Source organism: Chelonoidis abingdonii, chromosome 3, assembly GCF_003597395.2.
Source record: "Chelonoidis abingdonii isolate Lonesome George chromosome 3, CheloAbing_2.0, whole genome shotgun sequence".
NCBI lineage: Eukaryota > Metazoa > Chordata > Testudines > Testudinidae > Chelonoidis > Chelonoidis abingdonii.
The window spans coordinates 194,856,937-194,869,353 of NC_133771.1; positions in this window are offsets into that span (position 1 = coordinate 194,856,937).

A 12,417-nucleotide genomic window follows, 5' to 3' on the forward strand; every position below is an offset into this window, starting at 1 on the left:
TCCATTTGGAATCAATGTAGCTAGGGTTGACTTACCCCAGTGTCTTCACTGCACTGCATTGATGGGAAATGCTCTCCAGTCAACTTCCTTTACTCTTCTCAGAGAGCTGGAGTACCGGGGTCGACCAGAAAGCACTCTGTCTTCGATTTTGCAGGTCCTCATTAGACCTGCTAAATCAATCATTCCTGCATCAATTGCAGCAGTGTCGATCTCCCCATAGTGAAAACCACTCCTAAGTCTCCAAACCTGCAATTGACCTCTGTACAGGCAGTTCCTGACACTTAGATGGTATGCCCCAGACTTCAGTGGTATTCCCCAAGTGCACAAGGGCCTGTCCACATGGAGTTAACTACAGGGCTGGTGCCTTAAACTGTGACAAGGACTCAAAATACTTCAATGCTGAGACTTTAATCTTGTGGTTCTCATGGGATGCTATATCTTGAGTGTATTCAGAAATGAAACTCTATTGCTTTACAAATTGCATGACAAACTATTACTAAAATGCTAAAAATTTAGTGACATTTAACTAACAAGTGATCTTTCCAGTCATTTTATGTGTCACATCCTCAGCAATATTTTTTAAGGGACGACAGAAAAACCAAAAAGACCTTCAAGCCCTTTAAACTCCTCTGCACTCTGTTTCTTTTCTTTCCTTTTGTCCGGTCTTTAGTTTTACTAATTAGGGTATTTGTATCAGCATTGTGTCTGCTGCTGTCTCTGCCACCCTTTGAAACAAATCTCACACAACATAAAGGTGCCTTGGTTATGAAGCTGTGTAGATAGTAATATGAGTATTACAGATATAGAGGAAATAAATACTATGGATGACTATTAGCACTATTAAAGACTTGAAACACATGATATTAACAGAAAGCTAACTGAATTTTCATTCTTAAAAAGATAGATATAATTAAAATCTACGACCTGGGGAACGCCAGCCACATGATTTCAAATTCAGAATACTGAGTTTTCAACTGGTGCGCTTGATTATGGAATCAGTTCTTTCACACCTGTGACATCTGAACCAAACCCTTAATGGAAACAGCTGACTGGCACTCAGCATCTTTCCAAACATTAGAAAGCCAACAGCATTCAAAAGAGGAGATTATTAAAAGCATCAGAAATTATGGCTGTCAGATAAAAAATAATTGCTCCTTTTATGCTTCGAATAGCTCCTGTTACAGCCCATTGTTTGCTTTAACTCCTCAAGTCAAATGCCTCAGAATGTGTAGTGTACCCCTCAGAAACAGCAAATCTATGGCCTCTGTCTGAGCCTCATTCTTTCTATACATCAGATTAATTTAATTTTAGCAACCCAAGTATGTTTGTATGTGGACACAGAGAAAGATATGTATATAATCTAGAGAGATATTTAGATAAATGCACACACCTACGGAAAGAAAGAAAGAAAGAAAGAATGAATGAATTTTGTGAATATACCCTATCCTAGTCATGGATCCTTGGGAAATAGCCATTTTAGCAATAATATAGAAAGAGCTGGTCATTTTAAAGATACAAATCTTAATAATGGGATTTGATATGTCAGAAGCCAAGATCCAATCTCCTTGCAGGAAGTCAGGGAGGCCTGGGAAATCATAAAATAAGATCTGGATAAGATTTGCTACTTTTTTTTTAAACTTTCTTTTTATTGAGTTTTCACAAGTACTAATAAATGTTGTAATGGGAGCAGCAACTGCGTTAAACCATTCTCAAGCTGTTTATTTTAGGTTTTCTAAGAAGCCTGCCACAGTGATATTTAAGTGCCAGACAACAACAATTAAACATGGCACTGAGCATGCTAAGAAGGCAAATATTGTCACAATCACTCTCTATTCCCAGAATGTTATGTGGTTTTTTCCCCTTCTTTCTTTTTGCCTATTATTCCCCTGGCACCACTCCACCTGCGGGTTGATTTGGGAGAGAGGAGTCACAATGCATCAAGCAGCATGAAGAAATCCATGGATTCCCCTGCACAGAGTATTTCTTCAAGGTGATCTTGAAGAAAGAGGCCGGTGTTTCTGTTTTGGCTACCTAAAACATGAATGTCAGCTTCTCCAAAGTCGTTGGTGAAGCTCTAACCATAACCTGAGTCCACCAGAAATTGGACTGAGGCCATGTGCGAAATCCTCACTTGTGGCTGCTTTACACCATGTAAAATGGCCAGATTAGCGTAATAATGCTTTAAATGCCCTGGTTGCAGTCAGGGACAATTCCCACAGCACTGACACTGTAGGGACAGCTTTAAGGCTAATTTCAGAAGACCCTTTTGCAAGCCCTGGGATAGGGGTGATCTGAGGTGGGGGAGGCATGATGGATGTGGAGCATCAGGATGCATTGCTGTGAACATTCTGGGCTGCTTCAGCCCATAGGGCACCCTCAGGAGTCTGCCATAACTTGGACAGGCCCCAAAGGCTGCTTACATTACTCTGGAACAGCTCAGGATTGGGAGGGTAAAAAGAGGGCTTAAAACCACCTTAGTCCCCCTGGACCATAAGCGCTGTGCCTCTTAGAAGTTTCACAGAGATTTCACTCTGTGAGTTTATACCAATAAGTCATTAGCCGTTATTATATAGTTAAGGATGTGGAGTCACTGCAACACCTTGGGTAGAATTTTAACTAGTAATGCAGACATGAAAGGCACCTTCACATTTTCCACAGCCAGTCTCTTGAGCCATCCATATTCCAAATTTGGATGTCTCCATATAATGTCAGTATGAGTTTTTCCATGTAATCCACAGATGTTTCTTTTCTAAAGATGCTTGCAACATATGAAGCAAATCAACAAGTTCAAAATCAGAAGGTATTTTGCTCCATGAGATACCACAGCACAAGTGCTTTTCAGCTAGATGACTCGATTTCTTGTGAGTCTACCAGAATATAATTCTATTTCACAAGCAGACAGCTTACACCATAAAGTGATATTCATCATGTCAGAGTCCTCCATGATTTCTTATTAGAAACCACTAATATAGATTGGCTATCATACCATCTAATACGTATGCTGGGGGCCTGTTACATTCACTGTAGCAAAGCCCTTTGCATGGATGTAGCAGGGACTTTTTAATAATCTAACAAAATCACACTAGTGATACCCTCTTCTGCCTCATCAAAATATTATACTGTGATCGGTATACAACATTGGATATAAAAACAAAATTAAACGCTCAGATATTGGAAGATTGGGCTCAAGTATTTCCTTAGTAAAAGAGAATAATCATAACAAAATGATAATTGTTTTTATCTTCTCTCACATTATCAGATTATGTACTGTTAATTACTGCTAAAATTTGGTTAGGCCTTTTCTCAAGTACATGTGGATTATATCTAAAGATAGAGAGCAACAAAACCTTTTTATGGAAAAGAGATCTTCAGAATCTATAGGATTGGACTCCTCTCTCTATTCTGCAAAATGTTGTACAAAGGCTCAGCAAAAAGGTTTTCACAATACACATTTGTGCATACAGTTTAATTATAATCCAAGGAGATCAATTATTAAAAAATATATTAGCACAATGTTATCTTCCTCAAGTCAACTCCTACTATACTTAATGGGTGGTTGCTTGAGTTAGATATAGCTAAATCCATCCCTGGGTTAACTCCACTGAAGTCATATTCAACGGGGCAGAATTTAGACCCAAAGACCTGATTCAGCTTCCATTAAAACCAACGAAAAGATTATCATTGACTTCTGTAGTATGGTAGTTGGATCAGCCCCAGGGAACGGATGGCAAGATTGGTCCCTGAGGAATATTTGACATATTTCTCCAATGGTAATATTAGTCAAAGCCTGTATTTACTTTTAAATTAAGGAAAAACTATTCATCAGCTCACACAAAGCTCTGTGAGCTTTGCATTTTGGAAATATTCACCTTCTACATGGATGTACGAAATGTTAACATTGTCAGTGATGCAAAAATATAGATGGGCCAGATTGTGCCCTTAGCGGAATCCAAATATTGGAGATCCTATCTCCTCACAGAAAGGAGGTGGGTTAGCCACCTCCACTGTCCCAGCCTCCTGCCTCCACATCCTAGTCCTCACAGCACATTCACCACAGGCCTAGAGACGTGTAAGTGGGAAGTGAAGTAGGAACATTATTTTTGTTATAGGAGTTATATATAAAAAAGATATAAATATGTGTGTGTGTGTGAGAGAGAGAGCAATCTATTGGCCCATAAGAATGTGTGCATTGTTCATAACTTTATAGGACCAATAAAGTTGTTATTGTACACTGCAGCATCTTCCTAATTATACATCTCTTAACAGTTCCTCTCTGAACCCAACACAAACAGCAGAGGCTGTATTAAACTTTCCTCTAGTCCTCTCTCAATACTGGGTGGTGCCTTAAAGGCGGATTCCTGATTGAGAGTCTCAGGCAGCACTGGGTAGAGGTACAAGAGAACCAGAATTGATGCACTAACATAGAGCCACCACATGAATAGCCCTTAATGTCTCTCCAAGATCTGCATTGCTGTCAGTGGATCCATGAGGTTTCCTCTATGGGAAAAGCAAACCTCATTCTCATGATAAAGGGATTCACAGGAAATGCCTTGATTTTCGTGGCATGTACATGTTTTTCCCCACACACTGAGGTCACTATGTGTCCCAAAGTTTTTAACTGTTCTTTATTGCAGACAAAAGGACTCAGCAGGTCTGTTCACTGTCAGAAATACTATAATCCCTCCTCACTCGGGGAAGAAAGCATCTCTCAGCCTTAAGTCTGTGGCTGCTTTTAATGAGTTTGGACATCAAAGAGTTAAACAGTTCTGCAGCCCAGTTTCAACTGGTTCCCTATAACATCAGTCATTGCCTACATTGTTGAGAGGCAGGCATTCACCAGTGATATGAAGGAAATAATACCGTGTGCATCTGATTATTCCTGTGCTCTGGATACTACACTATTATATTCATACATTTACATCCAAAGTTTTCCTACATTTATGCTGACAAAGAGAAGCACAACTGTAACAAAAGTGTAAACTATTGATTTGTGGGTGTTTAAATGCAATTCTCAGCTCACTTAATTTTGCAAAGCGCAATCAGTACCTTTATAGTAACCCCTATTCACTCCCACAAACTCTGGACAGATAACAAAGGTATCTTTTATAGAAGTTTTCCCTTTATTAAAAAAACTAGAAGGGAGTTTTTGAAAAAGAAATTGAAAAGCTGGAGATGGAAATGGCTTTTTCCTAATCTATCTTTCAAAGGAAGAGTTCTAGTGTTTAAAAATACAACACAAAAACCAAGAACAAGCTTAATTTATGAGATGGAATAGACTTGTGTTGTCCAGCTCCTCCCTGAGTACAAGGAAAGGAATTTGGTAGAGTACACTTGATTTCTCTTATGGTAAGAATAGTGGTTAAGAGCTGTAGTTTGATTCCTTCCACCAGATGACTAATTCTAATTACTGTGAGCATCTGAGAGACAGTATTGTCTCACCCAGCTTCTCAGAGGCCCTTAACCTGCTCTCTTCGGAATCAGTGGGAATGTTCCTATTTAATTCAGTAGGAGCAGGGTAAAGCACATAGGCCTTTCTGTGTACAAAAGTTTATTCACAGAAATACTCACTCTGGAAGAGCTGTGTCAATGACTTCATTAGGCCCAGTTGCAGGAGTAAGAATATTCAAAAACCTCAGAATAGGCTGCCTTAGCATTTTGTTTCATGTTTGTAGAAATGGTCCAGTTTTGAGAAAATACAAGCTATTTCAGTTTTCACTATCAAAATACAATAATCTTGAATAAAATGAGGTCATTTCATTGAAAACCACACCTTTGTCAGGTGAGAAAACAAAAAATCATTAACTCAACATTTCATTCAGACATAGATCAGTTCTTGTTTTGGAAACAGCAAACACTCAGATTTTTGTATAAACCAGTGCACAAGCAACCATTTCCTGAAAACGTCATGCTAAGATCTAGAACCAATTGTGACATTTTTGACTACTTTTCACGACCTCTCCATTCATTTGAATCATTTTCACACACCACCAGTTTGACAGACAGATATTTCTAAAACGTTTCAATAATTTAGAGGACACAAATTTCCCTGAATGAAGTTGAGGTCTATTTAAACCTTGTAAACTTTGAAGATCGCAAGAACAATTGAATGTGTGTGTAGTCTTAGTCTTTTTGATGACACTTTTATTTTATTTCATTTCAAAAACAGCCCAGACATTTTTCCAAATTATCCATACTTTCTCGCACAGACAGAGCAGTAATTATTTTTTATTAATTACTATTATTTAATAATGAGCAGTTAATACTACTTAGCATTTTTCATTTCCATAGTGCCTTAAATTAGCTAATGAATCTTTCATGCTTCCAGAAAGAACCTACAGTATCTTCTATCTTTTCTTGAGCTGTAAGTAGCTTAGAATTTCTTTCATCACTAACTGGGTTTTGAATTCTGAATGAGTCTCTCCAGTGAATCAATAAAAATCATGTTTGACCAATTTTACTTTAGCTAGCGTTTTCAGAGAATTATATACTTACTTGTATGTATATATCATGCAAGTAATTGTAGTATCAATGCAGATGGCAGTTAAATTTGTAAATTGTCATGTGTACATATAGATGCATGTATAATCACTGAAATTGTGGCTACGAATTAGGGATGTAGGATCATTTTTGCATGCAGCATTAATTTTTCTGAAAATTTAGGACTCAATACTCTTCCCATTGAAGTTCAGTGGCAAAACCTGCATTGTGCACTGTTACTGACATTTTTGGGGGAGAATGGGATATACATAAACAAGTGCCATCAGTCCAATGAAGCAGGACAATATCAACTTTTTTCCTTTACTTTTTAGCCTGTGCTGGTTTCCATCTTCTTGTTGATTTTGAAATTACTTATGCTAACCACCTCTAAGCTGATGCAAAGGTTTTAAGCAGAACTACACTACAGTGGCATTGCTTACACCCTGTAAAATACTGAGAAAGAATAAACAGAGATGCTGGAGGTCAATAGAAAATTAAAAATAAAGGTGGACAATCTCATGTTTGTTTGAGGGCATCATTTAGGCACAAGGCTATTTCAGATCACATGTTTAACATAACAGGACTTATACAGCAAAAAAGACTCAAAAGTAATGAATACTACGTCTTATCATTCAAATCCTATAATATTCCACTAGTACATTTCACAATACAGCAAAACAACTTCTTTATGACAGAAGTAGGCATCATTAGTAGCCTAGATGTGAACCAGATGATGCATTCTCTCATGATTCACCCACAGTTATGTACAATAGAATTTCAGAGTTACGAACTGACCTATCAACCACACACCACATTTGGAACCAAAGGTATGCAATCAGACAGCAGCAGAGATCCAAAAAAGGAAATACAGTGCAGTACTATATTAAACACAAACTGCTACAAAAATAAATGTTTAAAAAGAGATTTGACAAGATAAGGAAACTGTTTCTGTGATTGTTTCATTTAAATTAAGATGGTTAAAAGCAGCATTTTTCTTCTGTATACTAAAGTTTCAATTTGTAAACTTTTGAAAGAACAACCATAATGTTTTGTTCAGAGTTACGAACATTTCAGAGTTACAACAACCTCCATTCCCGAGGTATTCATAAGTCAGAGGTTCTACTGCAGCTCCTATGATGCACTACCCATCTTGGCCAGAGGGAAATCCCTGTTGTGCCATGGGAGATGGTACTCAAGTGAGCCCAGCCCATAGAAGAGAATGGGAGTCCAAACTACAACTCGCTTACGGCAGTGTGCCACAACAGGAAAACACATTTGTATGGTGAACTGACTCAAAATAAAATATTTTTGTTCAATTCAACCAAATCAAAATATTTTGTTTAGATTTTCCCAGTTTTTTGGCAATGGTGAATTTTTTCCATGGAAAATTTTGATTTTGCAGAAACTGCATTTTTCATTGAAAAAAACCTTTGGATGGAAAATTCCCAACCGGCTCTATTACCTAGAGCCATTTAACACCCACAAGTGCTACCACAAGCATCTCTTGTTCTAACAGGCACAAGCTCTGGCACTGTCAAACACCATTCTGTTGACAAATACTGGCTTTTTAATGATGACCTCTGCAGTTTGCACCCAAAATTCGGAATTTAATTCCGCTATATTATGCACACCCCCCTCCAAGCTGGAAAATTCATTTTAAACCCTCTTTGAAAATTCTCTGATGAAAGAACCAAAACATTGTCTCACTGCAAAGCCTTAAATCCCTTTTCTTTATTTGCATTTTGAAAATTCTGATTGGAATTGGCATTCTGATCATGTAAATTTGTATTCACTGTTTAAAAGCTGTTGATATGCATGACACAATACGGTCTTCATCTTGATATGCATGGCTTACTCTGGATAGCCATGGGATAAAAGAGTCACTTTGGGTTTGTGAGTCACTGACTGGATATAATTAATGTATAGTTGCATATTCACACTGTAACCCAGTGAATGTCAGAGTGACAGGGTGACATTCTCATGTTATGCCAATAGCATTTCCTGTGAAATTGTTGATTGCATCTCCGTGCTCCAGAAGTTACTTCTGCTATCGAAAAAGTGACAAAATGGTCAGCAACAAATCAGTATGGTTTGTTTCCAACTACCACTTGATAGCATCTCACTAAATTCTCTTTGGCAATGTGCCCAGAAGATCTAAGGGAAAATTGTCAGAGTCGCAGATCAGCTGAAAGTTTCAGTATGTTCAAAATTTAATTTGTAAAAGATAAGAACAGAAATATGCTCTGGCATAGTTAGGATTTTTCTTGCTTTCTTAATTTCAGCTCTGGTTCTCCTGACCATATATATTGCCACTCATAACCATATATAGCTAATATTCTTAGTATTTTGATCCATTACTATGCACATTCATTCAGATCCAAATATTCCTTGCAGTCACATTCTATTCTATCGCTTTGGATTTTGGGACCTGTACCTTTTTGGGAGGAGACAAAGGGGAGGAGTTTGAGGGCAGCTAAATTTTGCCTTCAAGCATGTGGTGACAATATAGCAAATGTTGATTTTTCAGTGCTTTCTACTTCACAGTGGTTGCAGATCTGTTATCAACCTCAATTTTTTTAAAGTGGACCTTAGCACACAAACTCTTTCTGCAGCAACAAACTGTATTTTTGGAGTTACATGTGAAGCAAAGAATTCAATGTATTTGCTTCAGAAGCCTTTGGTTTAATTACCTTGATTTTTTTTTTTTAGATTAAAAATAACTTGACTACAGTATTTGTTTTAAAGCAATACATTGTACACAAAAAAATCCATTGTATTTTCCTAGAATTTCTTTTACAGCCAGATTAATACCAATACTTAGGTTATTCCACGTGCAATCACATTGAAAACACTCACAAAGTAAGGTACCCAGCATGAATAAAAGGTGGCAGAATCTGCCAGAGAATAGTTAGAAAGAGCTTTTCTACTCCATCAGGTACAGATATATCATAATGTGGGTTAACCACCCCCCCCACACACACACACACAATTAGCCATAATTTCACAGTAGTCAGTAGCAGCATGCAGTATGTAATCTTAGTTTTCTGATTCAAGTTCACTTAAACCATTTTTAAAAGAAACTAGATAGCAGGCATTTGATATCAAACATTCCCATATAGACGCCAATGAACTATGGTTCTACTATAAATGCAAACATTTCTAACAAAGAGGCTAAGACAAATCTTAGTCTTTTTTTTTTAAAAAAAGCTTTGTTTTATATCACCCCCCCCACATTTCATGCATATTGAATTAATATGGCCAAATTATTTTACTTCCTTGATGCAGATGCTGCCAAACCAAGAGATGTTCTTGAGAAATCTCCTACCTTCTTCCTTTAGAGATCAATCGTCAGACCGTGGCAGGCTCCTCTGATGTGCCCTAGCAGCCTGGGGTAATGGATGGGAGGACAAAAAAAGCCTAGATGTTAGCAATTAAAATGATTAGGGGCATGGAAAGATGTGTATGAGGAGAGTTGTAAAAGATTGGGACAGTTTAGTTTAGATGGAACACGATAGAGGTATAGCAAAGGTAAACTCTCATCTACCCTTTTGTATGATAAAAAAAACAAAGTGTCATTCAAAGAAATTGCAAGGTTACTCATTTAAAACTGATAAAAGGAGATATTGCTTTACATGATGCATGTCTAACCTGCTAAAATCTTGTCAAGAGCTTAGCAAGACTTAAAAATGGATTAGATATTAATGTGGATATCAGCCACAGTTATATTAGACAGGATTTTAGAAGAGTGAGTGACAGATAAACCCCCATGCTTTGGGGCATAAACTAATCTACAACTGATAAAAATTAAGAAGAAACTTCCTCTATGAGCAGGTCATTGCTAATTTCCCATTGTGGGGTTTGTTTGAAGCATAAGATACTGGCTATTGTCAGACAAAATATGGAGCCGGACTAATGTGATGTGGTGTAGCCATCAGTTTCTATGTTCTGTCCCAGCCTCTATGGCTCTGTGCCCTCAATAACATATGAAGGGATCTGAGTGCGGATGATGAGGTCACCTCTCTTTCTGTCTTTTCCAGAGCCATTATATGGAGCACAATAACAACAAAAGCAGGCAACATTTGTCATTCTTTATGCTGCTGATGCTCTATTATGTCTTAAAAAACAGAATGGGGGTCTGTCGCTGGCTACAGTATGGATGGAAGAGACACAGTAGGAGTAAAACACTGTACAGAGGTAATAGCACTGATAATTTGGTATAAAGGTGTGACGATGTGGTTCTGGCGGGACCCAACTGAGAGTGCCAAATCAGGACCAATTGCTCAAACAGGGCAGTCACAGCCCAAGGCTGGGGTTTTTCCACCTCTAAGGCAAACCAAACCTCCAACTCTATACGGTGCAAAACCAAACCCTGCCAGACAAAAATGACTCTCTCAGTATTCCACCTCACTGGCTAACCAACAGTAACACAAGCAAATTTCCTAGTGACCACTTTCTCAGTCTCTCACTATGTTATTACCACCAAGTCCCACACGTCTGTTCCCGGGGAATGATATGGTTACGGAAAACTAACACTACCATAAGTAAAGAAAAAGTGGTCCTCTCGATCCCAAATTAGGACAGAGCCCCAGACCCGTGCGCTCAATATACACTACCAGATGCTTACCCACAAATCACATGTGTGTGTGCAATACTTTAGAACTAAACTCTAAAGGTTGTATTCATAAGGACAGGAAAAAGGTAGGAGGTGTGAGAGCTATGAAATTGGTTAAAGGGAATCAATGTCCATAAGGCAGTACTGCAAAGGTGTGCTTTAGTCTTCAGGCTTGTAGCAGTGATGAAGTAAACTGCAGGTAAATTCAAGTCTCTGGAGAACATCCCCCGCTGGGATGGGTCATCAGTCCTTTGTGCAGAGTCTTAGCTGGCTGTAGCAAAGTCCCCTCCAGAGGTAAGAAGCAGGACTCGAAGACAAGATGAGATGAGGCGCATCGCGCTTATATAGACTTTTCCAGGTGTAAGAATGATCACTCCTTTTGTTCTTACTGTGGAAAGGTACAGCAAAATGGAGTCTGCAGTCACATGGGCCAAGTTTCTGCACCACCATGCTGAAGTCACAAGGCGTATCCGCCTCCTCTCAATGGTCAATTGTGTAGTTAATGGTCCTTAATGGGCCCCATCAAGCAGGCCCCCTAAGCAGAGCTGCACACCAGCTTGTCTGGGGTTTTCACCAGAAACTGCAGCACCAGATTTGAAATACAGACAGGCATAAACAGCCAATATTCATAACTTCAACTACAAAAATGATACAGACATACAGACAGCATAATCATAACCAGTAACCCGTAACCTGGTCTTAGACACCTTATATGACCCCCTTTACATAGAATTTGGTGCCAATTCAGAACCTTGGTTGCAACCCATGTTCTATATGGTCCCAGTTTATATTAATCTCTCTTTCTGTCTTTTCCAGAGCCATTATACGGAGCACAATAACAACAAAAGCAGGCAACATTTGTCATTCTTTGTGCTACTGACGCTCTATTATGTCTTAAAAAACAGAACGGGGGTCTATCGCTGGCTACAGTATGGATGGAAGAGACACAGTAGGAGTAAAACACTGTACAGAGGTAATAGCACTGATCATTTGGTATAAAGGTCAATGGGAATCTTATGTAAAGTGAGCAGGATTTGTCCATAATACTCATCTTGTATGCCCATTGCAAATGTTTATATTTATAATAGAGCCACATTTTAAATGAGCTGGAAAATGCAATACAATTAAGAGTGTAGGGACAGATTCTGGGCTTAATGACTCTGGTGTAAAACCACTGATTTCAACAGGGTTACTTTGGATTACAGCAATGTCAGTGACATCAGAATCTGGCTCTGAAGCTCCATCTCTAATTTACCCTGTTGTGAGGAACTGTGGGAGTCACAGCATCACTGTTCTTCAATTTGTTTATTAGAGCCAGAACAGATAAC